Source organism: Caretta caretta, chromosome 2 (assembly GCF_965140235.1).
Source record: "Caretta caretta isolate rCarCar2 chromosome 2, rCarCar1.hap1, whole genome shotgun sequence".
Lineage (NCBI taxonomy): Eukaryota > Metazoa > Chordata > Testudines > Cheloniidae > Caretta > Caretta caretta.
The window spans coordinates 155022644-155036293 of NC_134207.1; positions in this window are offsets into that span (position 1 = coordinate 155022644).

Here is a 13650-nt window from a genome sequence, read left to right on the forward strand (position 1 = left end):
GTCCGTGACTTTTACTAAAAATAACGGGGGTGGGGGGAATGACAGAGCCCCATATGAGGGTACTGAGAGCCTGAGCCCCACTGTGGGAAGTGGGGGAACACAGCCAGGTTCCTGCTGCAACTGCAAGGGGGGGCACCCAGCTCTGGCTCCAGCTCTAGCCGCGGCCTTGGCGGGCACACAGCTCTAGCTGAAGTCACAGGTTGGGGGGACACAGCCTGGGTCAAAGCTGTGGTTTGGGGGTGCACAGCCCTGGTTGAAGCCGCAGGGTGGGGGCACACAGCCCTGTCTCCAGCTGCGAGGGAGATGCTCTTAGTTTTCACAGACAAGACTGTGGCAATATTTTACCTCCGCAGACAAGGTGGAGCGTAGTCTTTCCCACTCTGCTAAGAGGTGACTTCTCTTTCGGAAATCTGTATTTCCAATTCGGTGGATCTTGAAACATCTAACCTTCTGGGGGTGCAGAATGGTTTTGCAGACCCCCGCAACAGATCATTTATGAGTCGCCACAAATGGTCGCTTCACCTAGATGTGACCAGACACATCTTCCAATGGTGGGCATCTCCTCAGGTAGACCTATTTGCAACAAGAACCAGCAGAAAATGTCAGCAATTCTGTTCCCTGCAAGGCCGCAGCCAGGGTTCCCTGACAGATGTATTCTTGTTTCCCTGGTCAGACAGGCTCCTCTGTGCTTTCCTGCCAATCCCACTCGTTCACAAAGTCCTGCTGAAGATCAGACAGGACCACGTCAGAGTCCTATTCATAGCTCCAGTGTGGGCCCACCACCACTGGTTCTTCACACTCCCATATCTGTCAATGAAACCTCCAATTTTGCTCCCATTGGTCTTGGACTTAATTTCCCAAGGCCATGATTGGCTGCTTCACCTGAACCTCCAAGTGCTTCATCTAACCACATGGATGCTCCATGGTTAGATGGTAGAGAGCAGTCTTGCTCAAAAGAGGTGTAGATTGTCCTGCTAAATTGTAGAAAGCCATCCATGAGAGCTACTTGCCTTTCTAAGTGGAGACATTTTTCCATCTGGTTGTGTCATTCAGGGATTTTGCTGACCTACTTCTTGATCCGGCACATACTAGAATATCTACTATACCTGAAAGGTCAAGCGTTGGCCATTTGTTCTGCCAGAGTACACCTAGCGGCCGTTTCTGCATTCCAGCCTAAGGTGGATAATCAATCTGAGTTTTCTAATGACATGTCAATAAGATTTCTGAAAGGCCTATACAAATTATATCCTCAAGTGCACAATCCAGTTCCCAGTGGACCTCACCTTAGTGTTATCAAGACCAATGGCTCCACTGTTTGAGCCTTTGGCTACTTGCTTGCTGTTACATCTATCAATTAAGGTGGCATTGTTGGTAGCCACCGCTTCTGCTAAAAGAGTAGAAGAGTTTTGTGCGCCAATGTCATGGCCTTCCTATACAATATTCTTTAAGAACCGGGTCTACCTGCACCCTCATCTGAAGTTTGGCCCAAAGGTGGTGTCTGTGTTTCATGACAACCAGCCAGTTTACTTAACTACTTTATTCCTGAAACCACACATGAATAGGAAAGAGCTGTGTTTGCCCTTCCTAAATGTTAGAAGAGCACTGGCATTCTGGCTTGCTAGAATGAAGCAGTTCCATAAATTCTCTCAACTGTTCATGATGATCGTGAACAGAATGAAAGGTCAACTAATCTCTACTCAAATAATTTTTTCTTGGATAAAAACCTAAGAATGGCCATACTGGGTCAGACCAAAGGTCCATCTAGCCCAGTATCCTGTCTTCTGACAGTGGCCAATGCCAGGTGCCCCAGAGGGAATGAACAGAACAGGTAATCATCAAGTGATCCATCCCCTGTCGCCCATTCCCAGCTTCTGGCAAACAGAGGCTGGGGACACCATCCCTGCCCATCCTGGCTAATAGCCATTGATGGACCTATCCTCCATGAATTTATCTAGTTCTTTTTTTAACCCTGTTATGGTCTTGGCCTTCACAACATCCTCTGACAAGGAGTTCCACAGGTTGACTGTGCATTGTGTGAAGAAATACTTCCTTTTATTTGTTTTAAACCTGTTGCCGATTAATTTCATTTGGTGACCCCTAGTTCTTGTGTTATGAGAAGTAGTAAACAAAACTTTCTGATCTACTTTCTCTACACCAGTCATGATTTTATAGACCTCAATCATATCTCCCCTTAGCCATCTCTTTTCCAAACTGAAAAGTCCTAGTCTTATTAATTTCTCCTTATACGGAAGCCATTCCATACCCCTAATCATTTTTGTTGCCCTTTTCTGAACCTTTTCCAATTCCAGTATCTTTTTTGAGATGAGGCAACCACATCTGCACACAGTATTCAAGATGTGGGCGTACCATAGATTTATATAGAGGCAACATGATATTTTCTGTCCTATTATCTATCCCTTTCGTAATTATTCCGAACATTCTGTTCACTTTTTTGACTGCCGCTGCACATTGTGTGGATGTTTTCAGAGAACTCACCACCATGACTCCAAGATCTGTTTCTTGAGTGGTAACAGCTAATTTAGACCCCATCATTTTATATGTATAGTTGGGATTATGTTTTCCAACGTGCATTACTTTGCATTTATCAACACTGAATTTCATCTACCTTTTTCTTTGCCCAGTCACCCAGTTTTGTGAGATCCTTTTGTAGCTCTTTGCAGTCTGTTTGTGACTTAACTATCTTGAGTAGTTTTGCATCAGCTGCAAATTTTGCCACCTCACTGTTTACCCCTTTTTCCAGATAATTTCTGAATATGTTAAATAGGACTGGTCCCAGTACTGACCCCTGGGGGACACCACAATTTACCTCTCTCCATTCTGAAAACTGACCATTTATTCCTTCCTTTTGTTTCGTATCTTTTAACCAGTTACCAATCCATGAGAGGACCTTCCCTCTTATCCTATGACAGCTTACTTTCCTTAAGAGCCTTTGGAGAGCCTCATGTATGTGCATGTGTTACAACCTAGCTAATATCCTGCCAAATAAGATCACAGCTCATTCAACAAGATCACAATCAGCCTCCAACTCTGTTTCTAGTGAAAGATTCAGGTCTAGATATTTGTAGAGCGGCATTGGTCCTCGTTGCACATCTCATTATGCCATCACTCAAAGACTCGAGTGACCATGCTAGAGTTGGACATGTCCTTTAGATAGACCCCAATCCCATGTCCTGCCTCACGGCTTATGAGTCACAAAGAGTGGAATGCACATGTGCAATCACTCAAAGAAGAAAAAACAATTGCTAACCTGTTCTGTAACTGTTCTTTGAGATGCATTGCATGTGTCCATTCCAAAACCTGCCCTCCTCCCTCTCTGCATGGAAGTTACATCAAGAAAGGAATTGGGGGGTGGCTCTGTCCTTTATACCTTCACACACTGGTGCACAACAGCAAAGGGCGTGTGAGCCACCCAGACAGGTACTGCTGAGGGTAAAAGTTTCTGATGGCAGTGTGCTGGGCACATAAACACCAAGAATGGAATGGACATGTGCAACACGTCTCGAAGAACAAGAGTTATGGAACAGGTTAGTAACCATTTTTTCCCACTCCTATTTAATGCCTTTTGGGGCACCATTAAAAACAAATAAATATCAAGACCCTAAAATTGAGATGCTTCTCAAAATGCATACACATGTAAAATTCTAATGACTTTTTTTTTAATAATTCACATAAAAATGGACTTTGAATGAAAAACCCATATTTAAAAAAGATCAGAAATGTAGATATATTAAAGAATCATAGAGTGCTCTCCAAACTCCCCTCCACAAATATGTTAAGGGGCTAACATATATTGACTGATATATGTTAGTATATCACTGAAATATAAAAATGAAGGATTTGCTAAATGTGCAATTTAAAGCTCTGTGAGTTATATTTTAATGATTTGTAATTATGGATAGTGAATGAGTAAAGATGAAGTAACAATTAGGCCAAGACCTCGCTGGCATAAATGTGGTTTTGCCAATTCTTCTTTTACATAGAATTTCAGATATGTAAAATCATATTACTGCTGACAAAACAAAAGGAAACATATTGTGCTGGAAATTTTTGAGGTAAAAACACACAAACAACAACAAAACCCTTATCTGGGAAGACCCAAGGCAGGGTAACATAAAATGACATGACCCAGAAGCTGTGAAAACAGCAGCAAAAATGCAGAAGTTGGGTAACTGAAGCTTGCACATACATAATGTACAGGTTACTTAAAACCCAAAAGACTGATGTGTTAAAAGCCAGTTCAATAAAGATTACTTAATCTGTAATGTAGAAATATATAAGAAACCTAAGAGAATGTGGGCCCAAACTGGAGAAACACGAAACTAGAAACTGAAGGATGGTACTGAAGGACCAGACCAAGTGATCAGAAAAGGCACCCAACTATCATGGAAGGTGTAAGGACTTCCCAGTGCCCTGGAATGTGGTAACTTGGGCCCTTTTATTTATTCCATCTTGGCTGTTGTTATTTCTCTGGCATAAATATATGTGCAGACACTATGTGACAATAATTCTGTCTGAAATAGTATAAATAAAGGTGAAAATTGATTAAGCCTACATTGGGTGGATTTGTGATTGTTTCCCAACTTTTACCCCCAACAAGCATTTAGATATTTGTTAGCTTGCAATGTTAATTTAGTTAGAGAGTTTGTGGTTATAGTTAGTTTAGTTTTAGGTTCGATTCTTTGAGATGGCAGAACTAAGGAAGAAAAAAAATGAGTTTCAAAAGATGTTTCATGCCCAGCTGTCCTGCCAGTGTTGGACAACCATGTTAGATGTCTTAAGTCTCTCAGAGGAGGCCACTTTCCTTCTCGTTGTTCTGTTTGTCACATTTTCACAGAGTGCATAAAAAGAGGCAAAACAGATTTGCACGGACTCCTGCTTAAAGGAGCTCTTGATGCTAAGCCATAGGGTTCCAGGAGATCATTGGATCTGAAGATTAAGAGGCCTGTTTCAGCTCCCACTTCCTTGTCTAGTAAGCCTAAGGTGTCTAAAGGATCCCAGTGACCGAGGTTGTTGGTTCTGTCTCCTGTTTCTATTTTAGCAGATCCTCTGGTTAAAACTGCTAGGGTGTCGAAGGCACCATATGTCCCATTGGCAGCCAAGGATTCTATGATTAGCCATCATTACAGTTATATTGGTTCTGAAGAAGGTGAGGGAGAAGGCGGCCACTGTTAGCAGTGCCAGATCAGGGTCAGACTTACTGGATCCATCTGATTCAGATATGACCTCCACAGTTCTGACTTTGAAACCTAAGTTGGTTTTGCATTTGGTTTCACAGTCTAGGATTACAGTCCTGAGCCTCTCTCTGGATCTAGTGATGCCTAAGCCAGTAAGATTGGCACCATTGTCTGTTCCCACTATGGCGCTTTTGTTGGATCCAGATCCAAAAGGACTCTCATTGTGGTGGCTGATGTTCACTGTTCAGCATCTAAGTGTTCGTGGGATCTGAGTGGGAGATCGTTGTCGGGAGAGAAGGAGAAAGTCTTGATCGGTTCTAAGATCTATATCCCCTTCACCTGAAAAGGGGTAAAATAAACAATTTTCTGAGCCTTTCTATAGATTCATCATTGCCTCCGCCGCCTCCTAAGAAGCCTACAGGATCACCAGCCAGATCCTTTCCATCTTGTACATCTCTGCATTCTCTGGTGCCGTTGCTATCTCATCTGATATTCATAGTGTATCTGAGGCCAGTTCCTCAGTTAGCCCTGGTCTACACTAGGACTTTAGGTCGAATTTAGCAGCGTTAAATCGATGTAAACCTGCACCCGTCCACACAATGAATCCCTTTATTTCGACTTAAAGGGCTCTTAAAATCGATTTCCTTACTCCACCCCTGACAAGTGGATTAGCGCTTAAATCGACGTTGCCGGCTCGAATTTGGGGTACTGTGGACACAATTCGATGGTATTGGCCTCCGGGAGCTATCCCAGAGTGCTCCATTATGACCGCTCTGGACAGCGCTCTCAACTCAGATGCACTGGCCAGGTAGACAGGAAAAGAACCGCGAACTTTTGAATCTCATTTCCTGTTTGGCCAGCGTGGCAAGCTGCAGGTGACCATGCAGAGCTCATCAGCACAGGTGAGCATGATGGAGTCCCAGAATTGCAAAAGAGCTCCAGCATGGACCGAACAGGAGGTACGGGATCTGATCGCTGTTTGGGGAGAGGAATCCGTGCTATCAGAACTCCGTTCCAGTTTTCGAAATGCCAAAACCTTTGTCAAAATCTCCCAGGGCATGAAGGACAGAGGCCATAACAGGGACCCGAAGCAGTGCCGCGTGAAACTTAAGGAGCTGAGGCAAGCCTACCAGAAAACCAGAGAGGCGAACAGCCGCTCTGGGTCAGAGCCCCAAACATGCCGCTTCTATGATGAGCTGCATGCCATTTTAGGGGGTTCAGCCACCACTACCCCAGCCGTGTTGTTTGACTCCTTCAATGGAGATGGAGGCAATACGGAAGCAGGTTTTGGGGACGAAGAAGATGATGATGATGAGGAGGTTGTAGATAGCTCACAGCAAGCAAGCGGAGAAACCGGTTTTCCCGACAGCCAGGAACTGTTTCTCACCCTAGACCTGGAGCCAGTACCCCCCGAACCCACCCAAGGCTGCCTCCTGGACCCAGCAGGCGGAGAAGGGACCTCTGGTGAGTGTACCTTTTAAAATACTATACATGGTTTAAAAGCAAGCATGTGAAAGGATTACTTTGCCCTGGCATTTGCGGTTCTCCTAGATGTAGTCCTAAAGCCTTTGCAAAAGGTTTCTGGGGAGGGCAGCCTTATTGCGTCCTTCATGGTAGGACACTTTACCACTCCAGGCCAGTAACACGTACTCGGGAATCATTGTAGAACAAAGCATTGCAGTGTATGTTTGCTGGCATTCAAACAACATCCGTTCTTTATCTCTCTGTGTTATCCTCAGGAGAGTGAGATATAATTCATGGTCACCTGGTTGAAATAGAGTGCTTTTCTTCAGGGGACACTCAGAGGAGCCCATTCCTGCTGGGCTGTTTGCCTGTGGCTAAACAGAAATGTTCCCCGCTGTTAGCCACAGGGAGGGGGAAAGGTTGAGGGGGTAGTCACGCGGTGGGAGGAGGCAAAATGCGACCTTGTAACGAAAGCACATGTGCTATGTATGTAATGTTAACAGCAAGGTTTACCCTGAAAGAGTGTAGCCACTGTTTTATAAAATGTGTCTTTTTAAATACCGCTGTCTCTTTATTTTTCTCCACCAGCTGCATGTGTTTCAATGATCACAGGATCTTCTCCTTCCCAGAGGCTAGTGAAGCTTAGAAAGAAAAAAAAACGCACTCGCGATGAAATGTTCTCCGAGCTCATGCTGTCCTCCCACACTGACAGAGCACAGACGAATGCGTGGAGGCAAATAATGTCAGAGTGCAGGAAAGCACAAAATGACCGGGAGGAGAGGTGGCGGGCTGAAGAGAGTAAGTGGCGGGCTGAAGAGAGTAAGTGGCTGGCTGAAGACAGGGCTGAAGCTCAAATGTGGCGGCAGCGTGATGAGAGGAGGCAGGATTCAATGCTGAGGCTGCTGCAGGACCAAACCAGTATGCTCCAGTGTATGGTTGAGCTGCAGCAAAGGCAGCTGGAGCACAGACTGCCACTGCAGCCCCTCTGTAACCAACCGCCCTCCTCCCCAAGTTCCATAGCCTCCACACCCAGATGCCCAAGAACGCGGTGGGGGGGCCTCTGGCCAACCAGCCACTCCACCACAGAGGATTGCCCAAAAAAAAGAAGGCTGTCATTCAATAAATTTTAAAGTTGTAAACTTTTAAAGTGCTGTGCTTAAAGTGCTGTGTGGCATTTTCCTTCCCTCCTCCACCACCCCTCCTGGGCTACCTTGGTAGTCATCCCCCTATTTGTGTGATGAATGAATAAAGAATGCATGAATGTGAAGCAACAATGACTTTATTGCCTCTGCAAGCGGTGATTGAAGGGAGGAGGGGCGGGTGGTTAGCTTACAGGGAAGTAGAGTGAACCAAGGGGCGGGGGGTTTCATCAAGGAGAAACAAACAGAACTTTCACACCGTAGCCTGGCCAGTCATGAAACTGGTTTTCAAAGCTTCTCTGATGCGTACCGCGCCCTCCTGTGCTCTTCTAACCACCCTGGTGTCTGGCTGCGCGTAACCAGCAGCCAGGCGATTTGCCTCAACCTCCCACCCCGCCATAAACGTCTCCCCCTTACTCTCACAGATATTGTGGAGCACACAGCAAGCAGTAATAACAGTGGGAATATTGGTTTCGCTGAGGTCTAAGCGAGTCAGTAAACTGCGCCAGCGCGCCTTTAAACATCCAAATGCACATTCTACCACCATTCTGCACTTGCTCAGCCTGTAGTTGAACAGCTCCTGACTACTGTCCAGGCTGCCTGTGTACGGCTTCATGAGCCATGGCATTAAGGGGTAGGCTGAGTCCCCAAGGATACATATAGGCATTTCAATATCCCCAACAGTTATTTTCTGGTCTGGGAATAAAGTCCCTTCCTGCAGCTTTTGAAACAGACCAGAGTTCCTGAAGATGCGAGCATCATGCACCTTTCCCGGCCATCCCACGTTGATGTTGGTGAAACGTCCCTTGTGATCCACCAGAGCTTGCAGCACTATCGAAAAGTACCCCTTGCGGTTTATGTACTCGGCGGCTTGGTGCTCCGGTGCCAAGGTAGGGATATGGGTTCCGTCTATAGCCCCACCACAGTTAGGGAATCCCATTGCAGCAAAGCCATCCACTATGACCTGCACATTTCCCAGGGTCACTACCCTTGATATCAGCAGATCTTTGATTGCGTGGGCTACTTGCATCACAGCAGCCCCCACAGTAGATTTGCCCACTCCAAATTGATTCCCAACTGACCGGTAGCTGTCTGGCGTTGCAAGCTTCCACAGGGCTATCGCCACTCGCTTCTCAACTGTGAGGGCTGCTCTCATCTTGGTATTCATGCGCCTCAGGGCAGGGGAAAGCAAGTCACAAAGTTCCATGAAAGTGCCCTTACGCATGCGAAAGTTTCGCAGCCACTGGGAATCGTCCCAGACCTGCAACACTATGCGGTCCCACCAGTCTGTGCTTGTTTCCCGAGCCCAGAATCGGCGTTCCACAGCATGAACCTGCCCCATTAGCACCATGATGCATGCATTGGCAGGGCCCATGCTTTCAGAGAAATCTGTGTCCATGTCCTGATCACTCACGTGACCGCGCTGACGTCGCCTCCTCGCCCGGTATCGCTTTGCCAGGTTCTGGTGCTGCATATACTGCTGGATAATGCGTGTGGTGTTTAATGTGCTCCTAATTGCCAAAGTGAGCTGAGCGGCCTCCATGCTTGCCTTGGTATGGCGTCCACACAGAAAAAAGGCGCGGAACGATTATCTGCCGTTGCTCTGACGGAGGGAGGGGCGACTGACGACACAGCTTACAGGGTTGGCTTCAGGGAGCTAAAATCAACAAAGGGGGTGCCTGTACATCAAGGAGTATTTCAGGCAGGACTTCACCGAGGGTTCCAATAAGAAATGGTGCACCTAAGTTATCGTACTTATTGGAACAAGGAGGTTAGCCTGGCCTCTGATTGATACATGGCTAGATTTACCTCGCTGCACCTTCTCTGTGAGTGACTGCAGTGTGACCTAGAGGAATGAGTCCCCTAGACAGGGGAGGAGGCAAATGAGTACAAAACAAATCTGGTCTATTTCTTGTTTTGACCCACTCCATCTATCTTTTACATCTTTGGCTGGCAGCAGACGGTGCAGAAGGACTGCATGCCATCCACATCTCATGGCTGCTCGGCAGAAGATGGTACAGTACGACTGCTAGCCATCCTCATCTCTTGCCTGCCTGGCAGAAGATGGTACAATACGACTACTAGCAATCCTCATCTCTTGCCTGCCTGGCAGAAGATGGTACAATACGACTGCTAGCAGTCCGTATCGCCTGCCCGCTCACAATAAGACGGTTCAATAGGACTGACTGCAGGACTAAAGAGAATGACCTGGTCAAGTCACTCCAAATTTAGTCCCTGCGCCCATGTCTGCCCAGGCGCTCCCAGCCGACGTGGCCAGGAGCACCTCGGACACGACGAGGACGACTACCAGTCGTATTGCACCGTCTGCTGCCAGAAGGCAATGGGTTGCTGCTACTGTGCAGCAAAGCTGTACCGCGTCTGCCAGCACCCAGGAGACATAGGGTGACGGTTACCTGAGCGGGCTCCATGCTTGCCGTGGTATGGCGTCTGCACAGGTAACTCAGGAAAAAAGGCGCGAAATGATTGTCTGCCCTTGCTTTCACGGAGGGAGGGAGGGAACGGGGGCCTGACGATACGTACCCAGAACCACCCGCGACAATGTTTTAGCCCCATCAGAGTGCTCCATTGTGACTGCTCTGGACAGCACTCTCAGATGCCCGATTGTTTGCCGTTGCTCTGACGCCGGGAGGGGCGACTGAGGACACGGCTTACAGGGTTGGCTTCAGGGAGCTAAAATCAACAAAGGGGGTGGCTTTACATCAAGGAGTATTTCAGGCAGGACTGCACCGAGGGTTCCAATAAGAAATGGTGCACCTAAGTTATTGTCCTTATTGGAACAAGGAGGTTAGCCTGGCCTCTGATTGATACATGGCTAGATTTACCTCGCTGCACCTTCTCTGTGAGTGACTGCAGTGTGATCTAGAAGAATGAGTCCCCTAGACAGGGGAGGGGGGGAAGCAAATGAGTACAAAACAAATCTGGTCTATTTCTTGTTTTGACCCACTCCATCTATCTTTTACATCTTTGGCTGGCAGCAGACGGTGCAGAAGGACTGCATGCCATCCACATCTCATGGCTGCTCGGCAGAAGATGGTACAGTACGACTGCTAGCAGTCCGTATCGCCTGCCCGCTTACCATAAGACGGTTCAATAGGACTGACTGCAGGACTAAAGAGAATGACCTGGTCAAGTCACTCCAAATTTAGTCCCTGCGCCCATGTCTGCCCAGGCGCTCCCAGCCGACGTGGCCAGGAGCACCTCGGACATGACGATGATGGCTACCAGTCGTACCATACCGTCTGCTGCCACAAGGCAAGGGGTTGCTGCTACTGTGTAGCAATGCCGTACCGCGTCTGCCAGCACCCAGGAGACATAGGGTGACGGTTACCTGAGGGGGCTCCATGCTTGCAGTGGTATGGCGTCTGCACAGGTAACTCAGGAAAAAAGGCGCAAAATGATTGTCTGCCCTTGCTTTCACGGAGGGAGGGAGGGAGGGAACGGGGGCCTGACGATATGTACCCAGAACCACCCGCAACAATGTTTTAGCCCCATCAGGCATTGGGATCTCAACCCAGAATTCCAATGGGCAGCGGAGACTGCGGGAACTGTGGGATAGCTACCCACAGTGCAACGCTCCGGAAGTCGACTCTAGCCTCGGTACTGTGGAAGCGCTCCGCCGAGTTAATGCACTTAATGCACTTAGAGCATTTTCTGTGGGGACACACACACTCGAATATATAAAACCGATTTCTAAAAAACCGACTTCTATAAATTCGACCTGATTCCGTAGTGTAGACATACCCTTAGAAGAGGATAGAGGAAGACTTAGGAGGAACGAAATCTACACAGTTCAGGTCTTAAGTCTGGGTTTCCTCAGTTTTCTGGGCAGTTCATGCTTCCTCTTATGGGTGTGTTCCTGGATCCCAGCTATCAGAGAGACTGGCACTCCTGGGCTCCGTGGCCTTATTGGGCTCTGCACAGGAGTTTTTAAATTATCCGCCTTATGGATGGAAAAATGATGTTCTGACTGATGAGGCTCAGTTGTCAGTGGAATCTTTGGATCCAGTTCCATCCAATCCATCTGCAGCTCACACAGTGGTGCCTAATAACTTTGTCTGAATAAGAGGATGAGGAGTTAGCTCATCTTTTTGAGCAGGGTCAAGTGGATGGAGAATTTGAACTTGATTTCTTATCTGATGAACATGCGAGATTTGCTACTATGTCATCTGCTTCTGAGGATGCTTTGCAGTTCCATGAATTAGAGGATCACATGGCATCCACTTTGAACTTGCCTTCAGTTGCTGTGGAAGAGGCATCACATCCTGTGTTTCACATTCTTGGTGCTCCCTCCAGGAATAGGGTATCTTTACTTATGCTTAGGGCCCTACCAAATTCACAGCCATTAAAAACTCCTCACGGACTGTGAAATCTGGTCTCCCCCTGTGAAATCTGGTCTTTTGTGTGCTTTTACCCTATACTATACAGATTTCATGGGGGGAGACCAGCGTTTCTCAAATTGTGGGGTCCTGACCCAAAAGGGAGTTGCAGGGGGTCACAAGGTTATTTTATGGGGGGTCTTGGTATTGCCACCCTTACTTCTGTGCTGCCTTCAGAGCTGGGGGGCTGAAGAGCAGCTGCTATTGGCCGGGTGCCCAGCTCTGAAGGTAGCGCCCTGCCAGCTGTAGCGCAGAAATAAGGGTGGCAATACCATACCATGCCTCCCTTACTTCTGCGCTTCTGCCTTCAGGGCTGGGCAACCGGAGAGTTGCAGCTGCTGACTGAGGGCCCAGCTCTGCAGGCAGCAGGGCAGAAGTAAGGGTGGCAATACCGTACCATGTCATCCTTACTTTGGTGCTGCTGCTGGTGACGGCTCTACCTTCAGAGCTGGGCTCCCAGCCAGCAGCCGCTGGTCTCCAGCTGCCCGGCTCTGAAGGCAGCGCCGCCAGCAGCAGCAGTGTAGAAGTAAGGGTAGCAGTACTGCAATCCCCCTATACAATAACCTTTCAGCCCCTCTCCACAACTCCTTTTTGGGTCAAGACCGCTACAATTACAACACTGTGAAATTTTGCATTTGAAATGGTAAAATTTATGATTTTTAAAATCCTGTAACTGTGAAATTGACCAAAATGGACCATGAATTTGATAGAGCCCTACGTATACTGAATGGTCTTTTGTAACCTGCTAAAACTGTGTGTGTGCTTTCTTAAAGATTGGATTTCTCCTGCCTCTTATCAGTCTAACGTTATCATATACCTTATGAGGGTTTTTGTATTGTTATACTCGCCCCAAGCCAAATTCTCCATTGGTTGCTGAAGCCAGTAATATGTTCAGGTCTGGTCAAGTCCATTCGACTTCTGTGGATAGAAAGGGGAAGAAACTGGATGATGATCTCTTCCTCTAGTGATTACAGTGGCTAATTATAAGCCAGTGATGGCCCATTACCAGTTGCATCTGTGGGAGATGATGGCTTTGTTGGTGCAAGAGCTACCAGATGATCAAAGAAGATTGCCTATGTGATTTTTGACTGAGGGTCAAAATGTGGTAAAGCCTGCTCTCAGAACTTCTTTTGATATTCTTTGGCCAGAGTGTGGCACTTGCTGTTTTTTTGAGGAGTCTTACATGGCTGTGTTCATCTTCACTGACTGTGCATACTAGATTTAAAATGGAGGGTGTCCCTTTTGAGGTTGATGGTCTTTTTACTAATAAAATGGATGAACTCTTAAAAAAAGTAAGCGGCAGAAGAGATCTATGGCTCGTTCACAAGGTTTATGCCTTACTGCTAGAAGGAGCCCTCCTACTCCTTTTTCATTACAAGAGGCAGTTCTAGCCTCAATCTTCAGCATATTCTTCTCAAAGATATCAGCAACATCAGTAAACTCTGTCGCAATCTC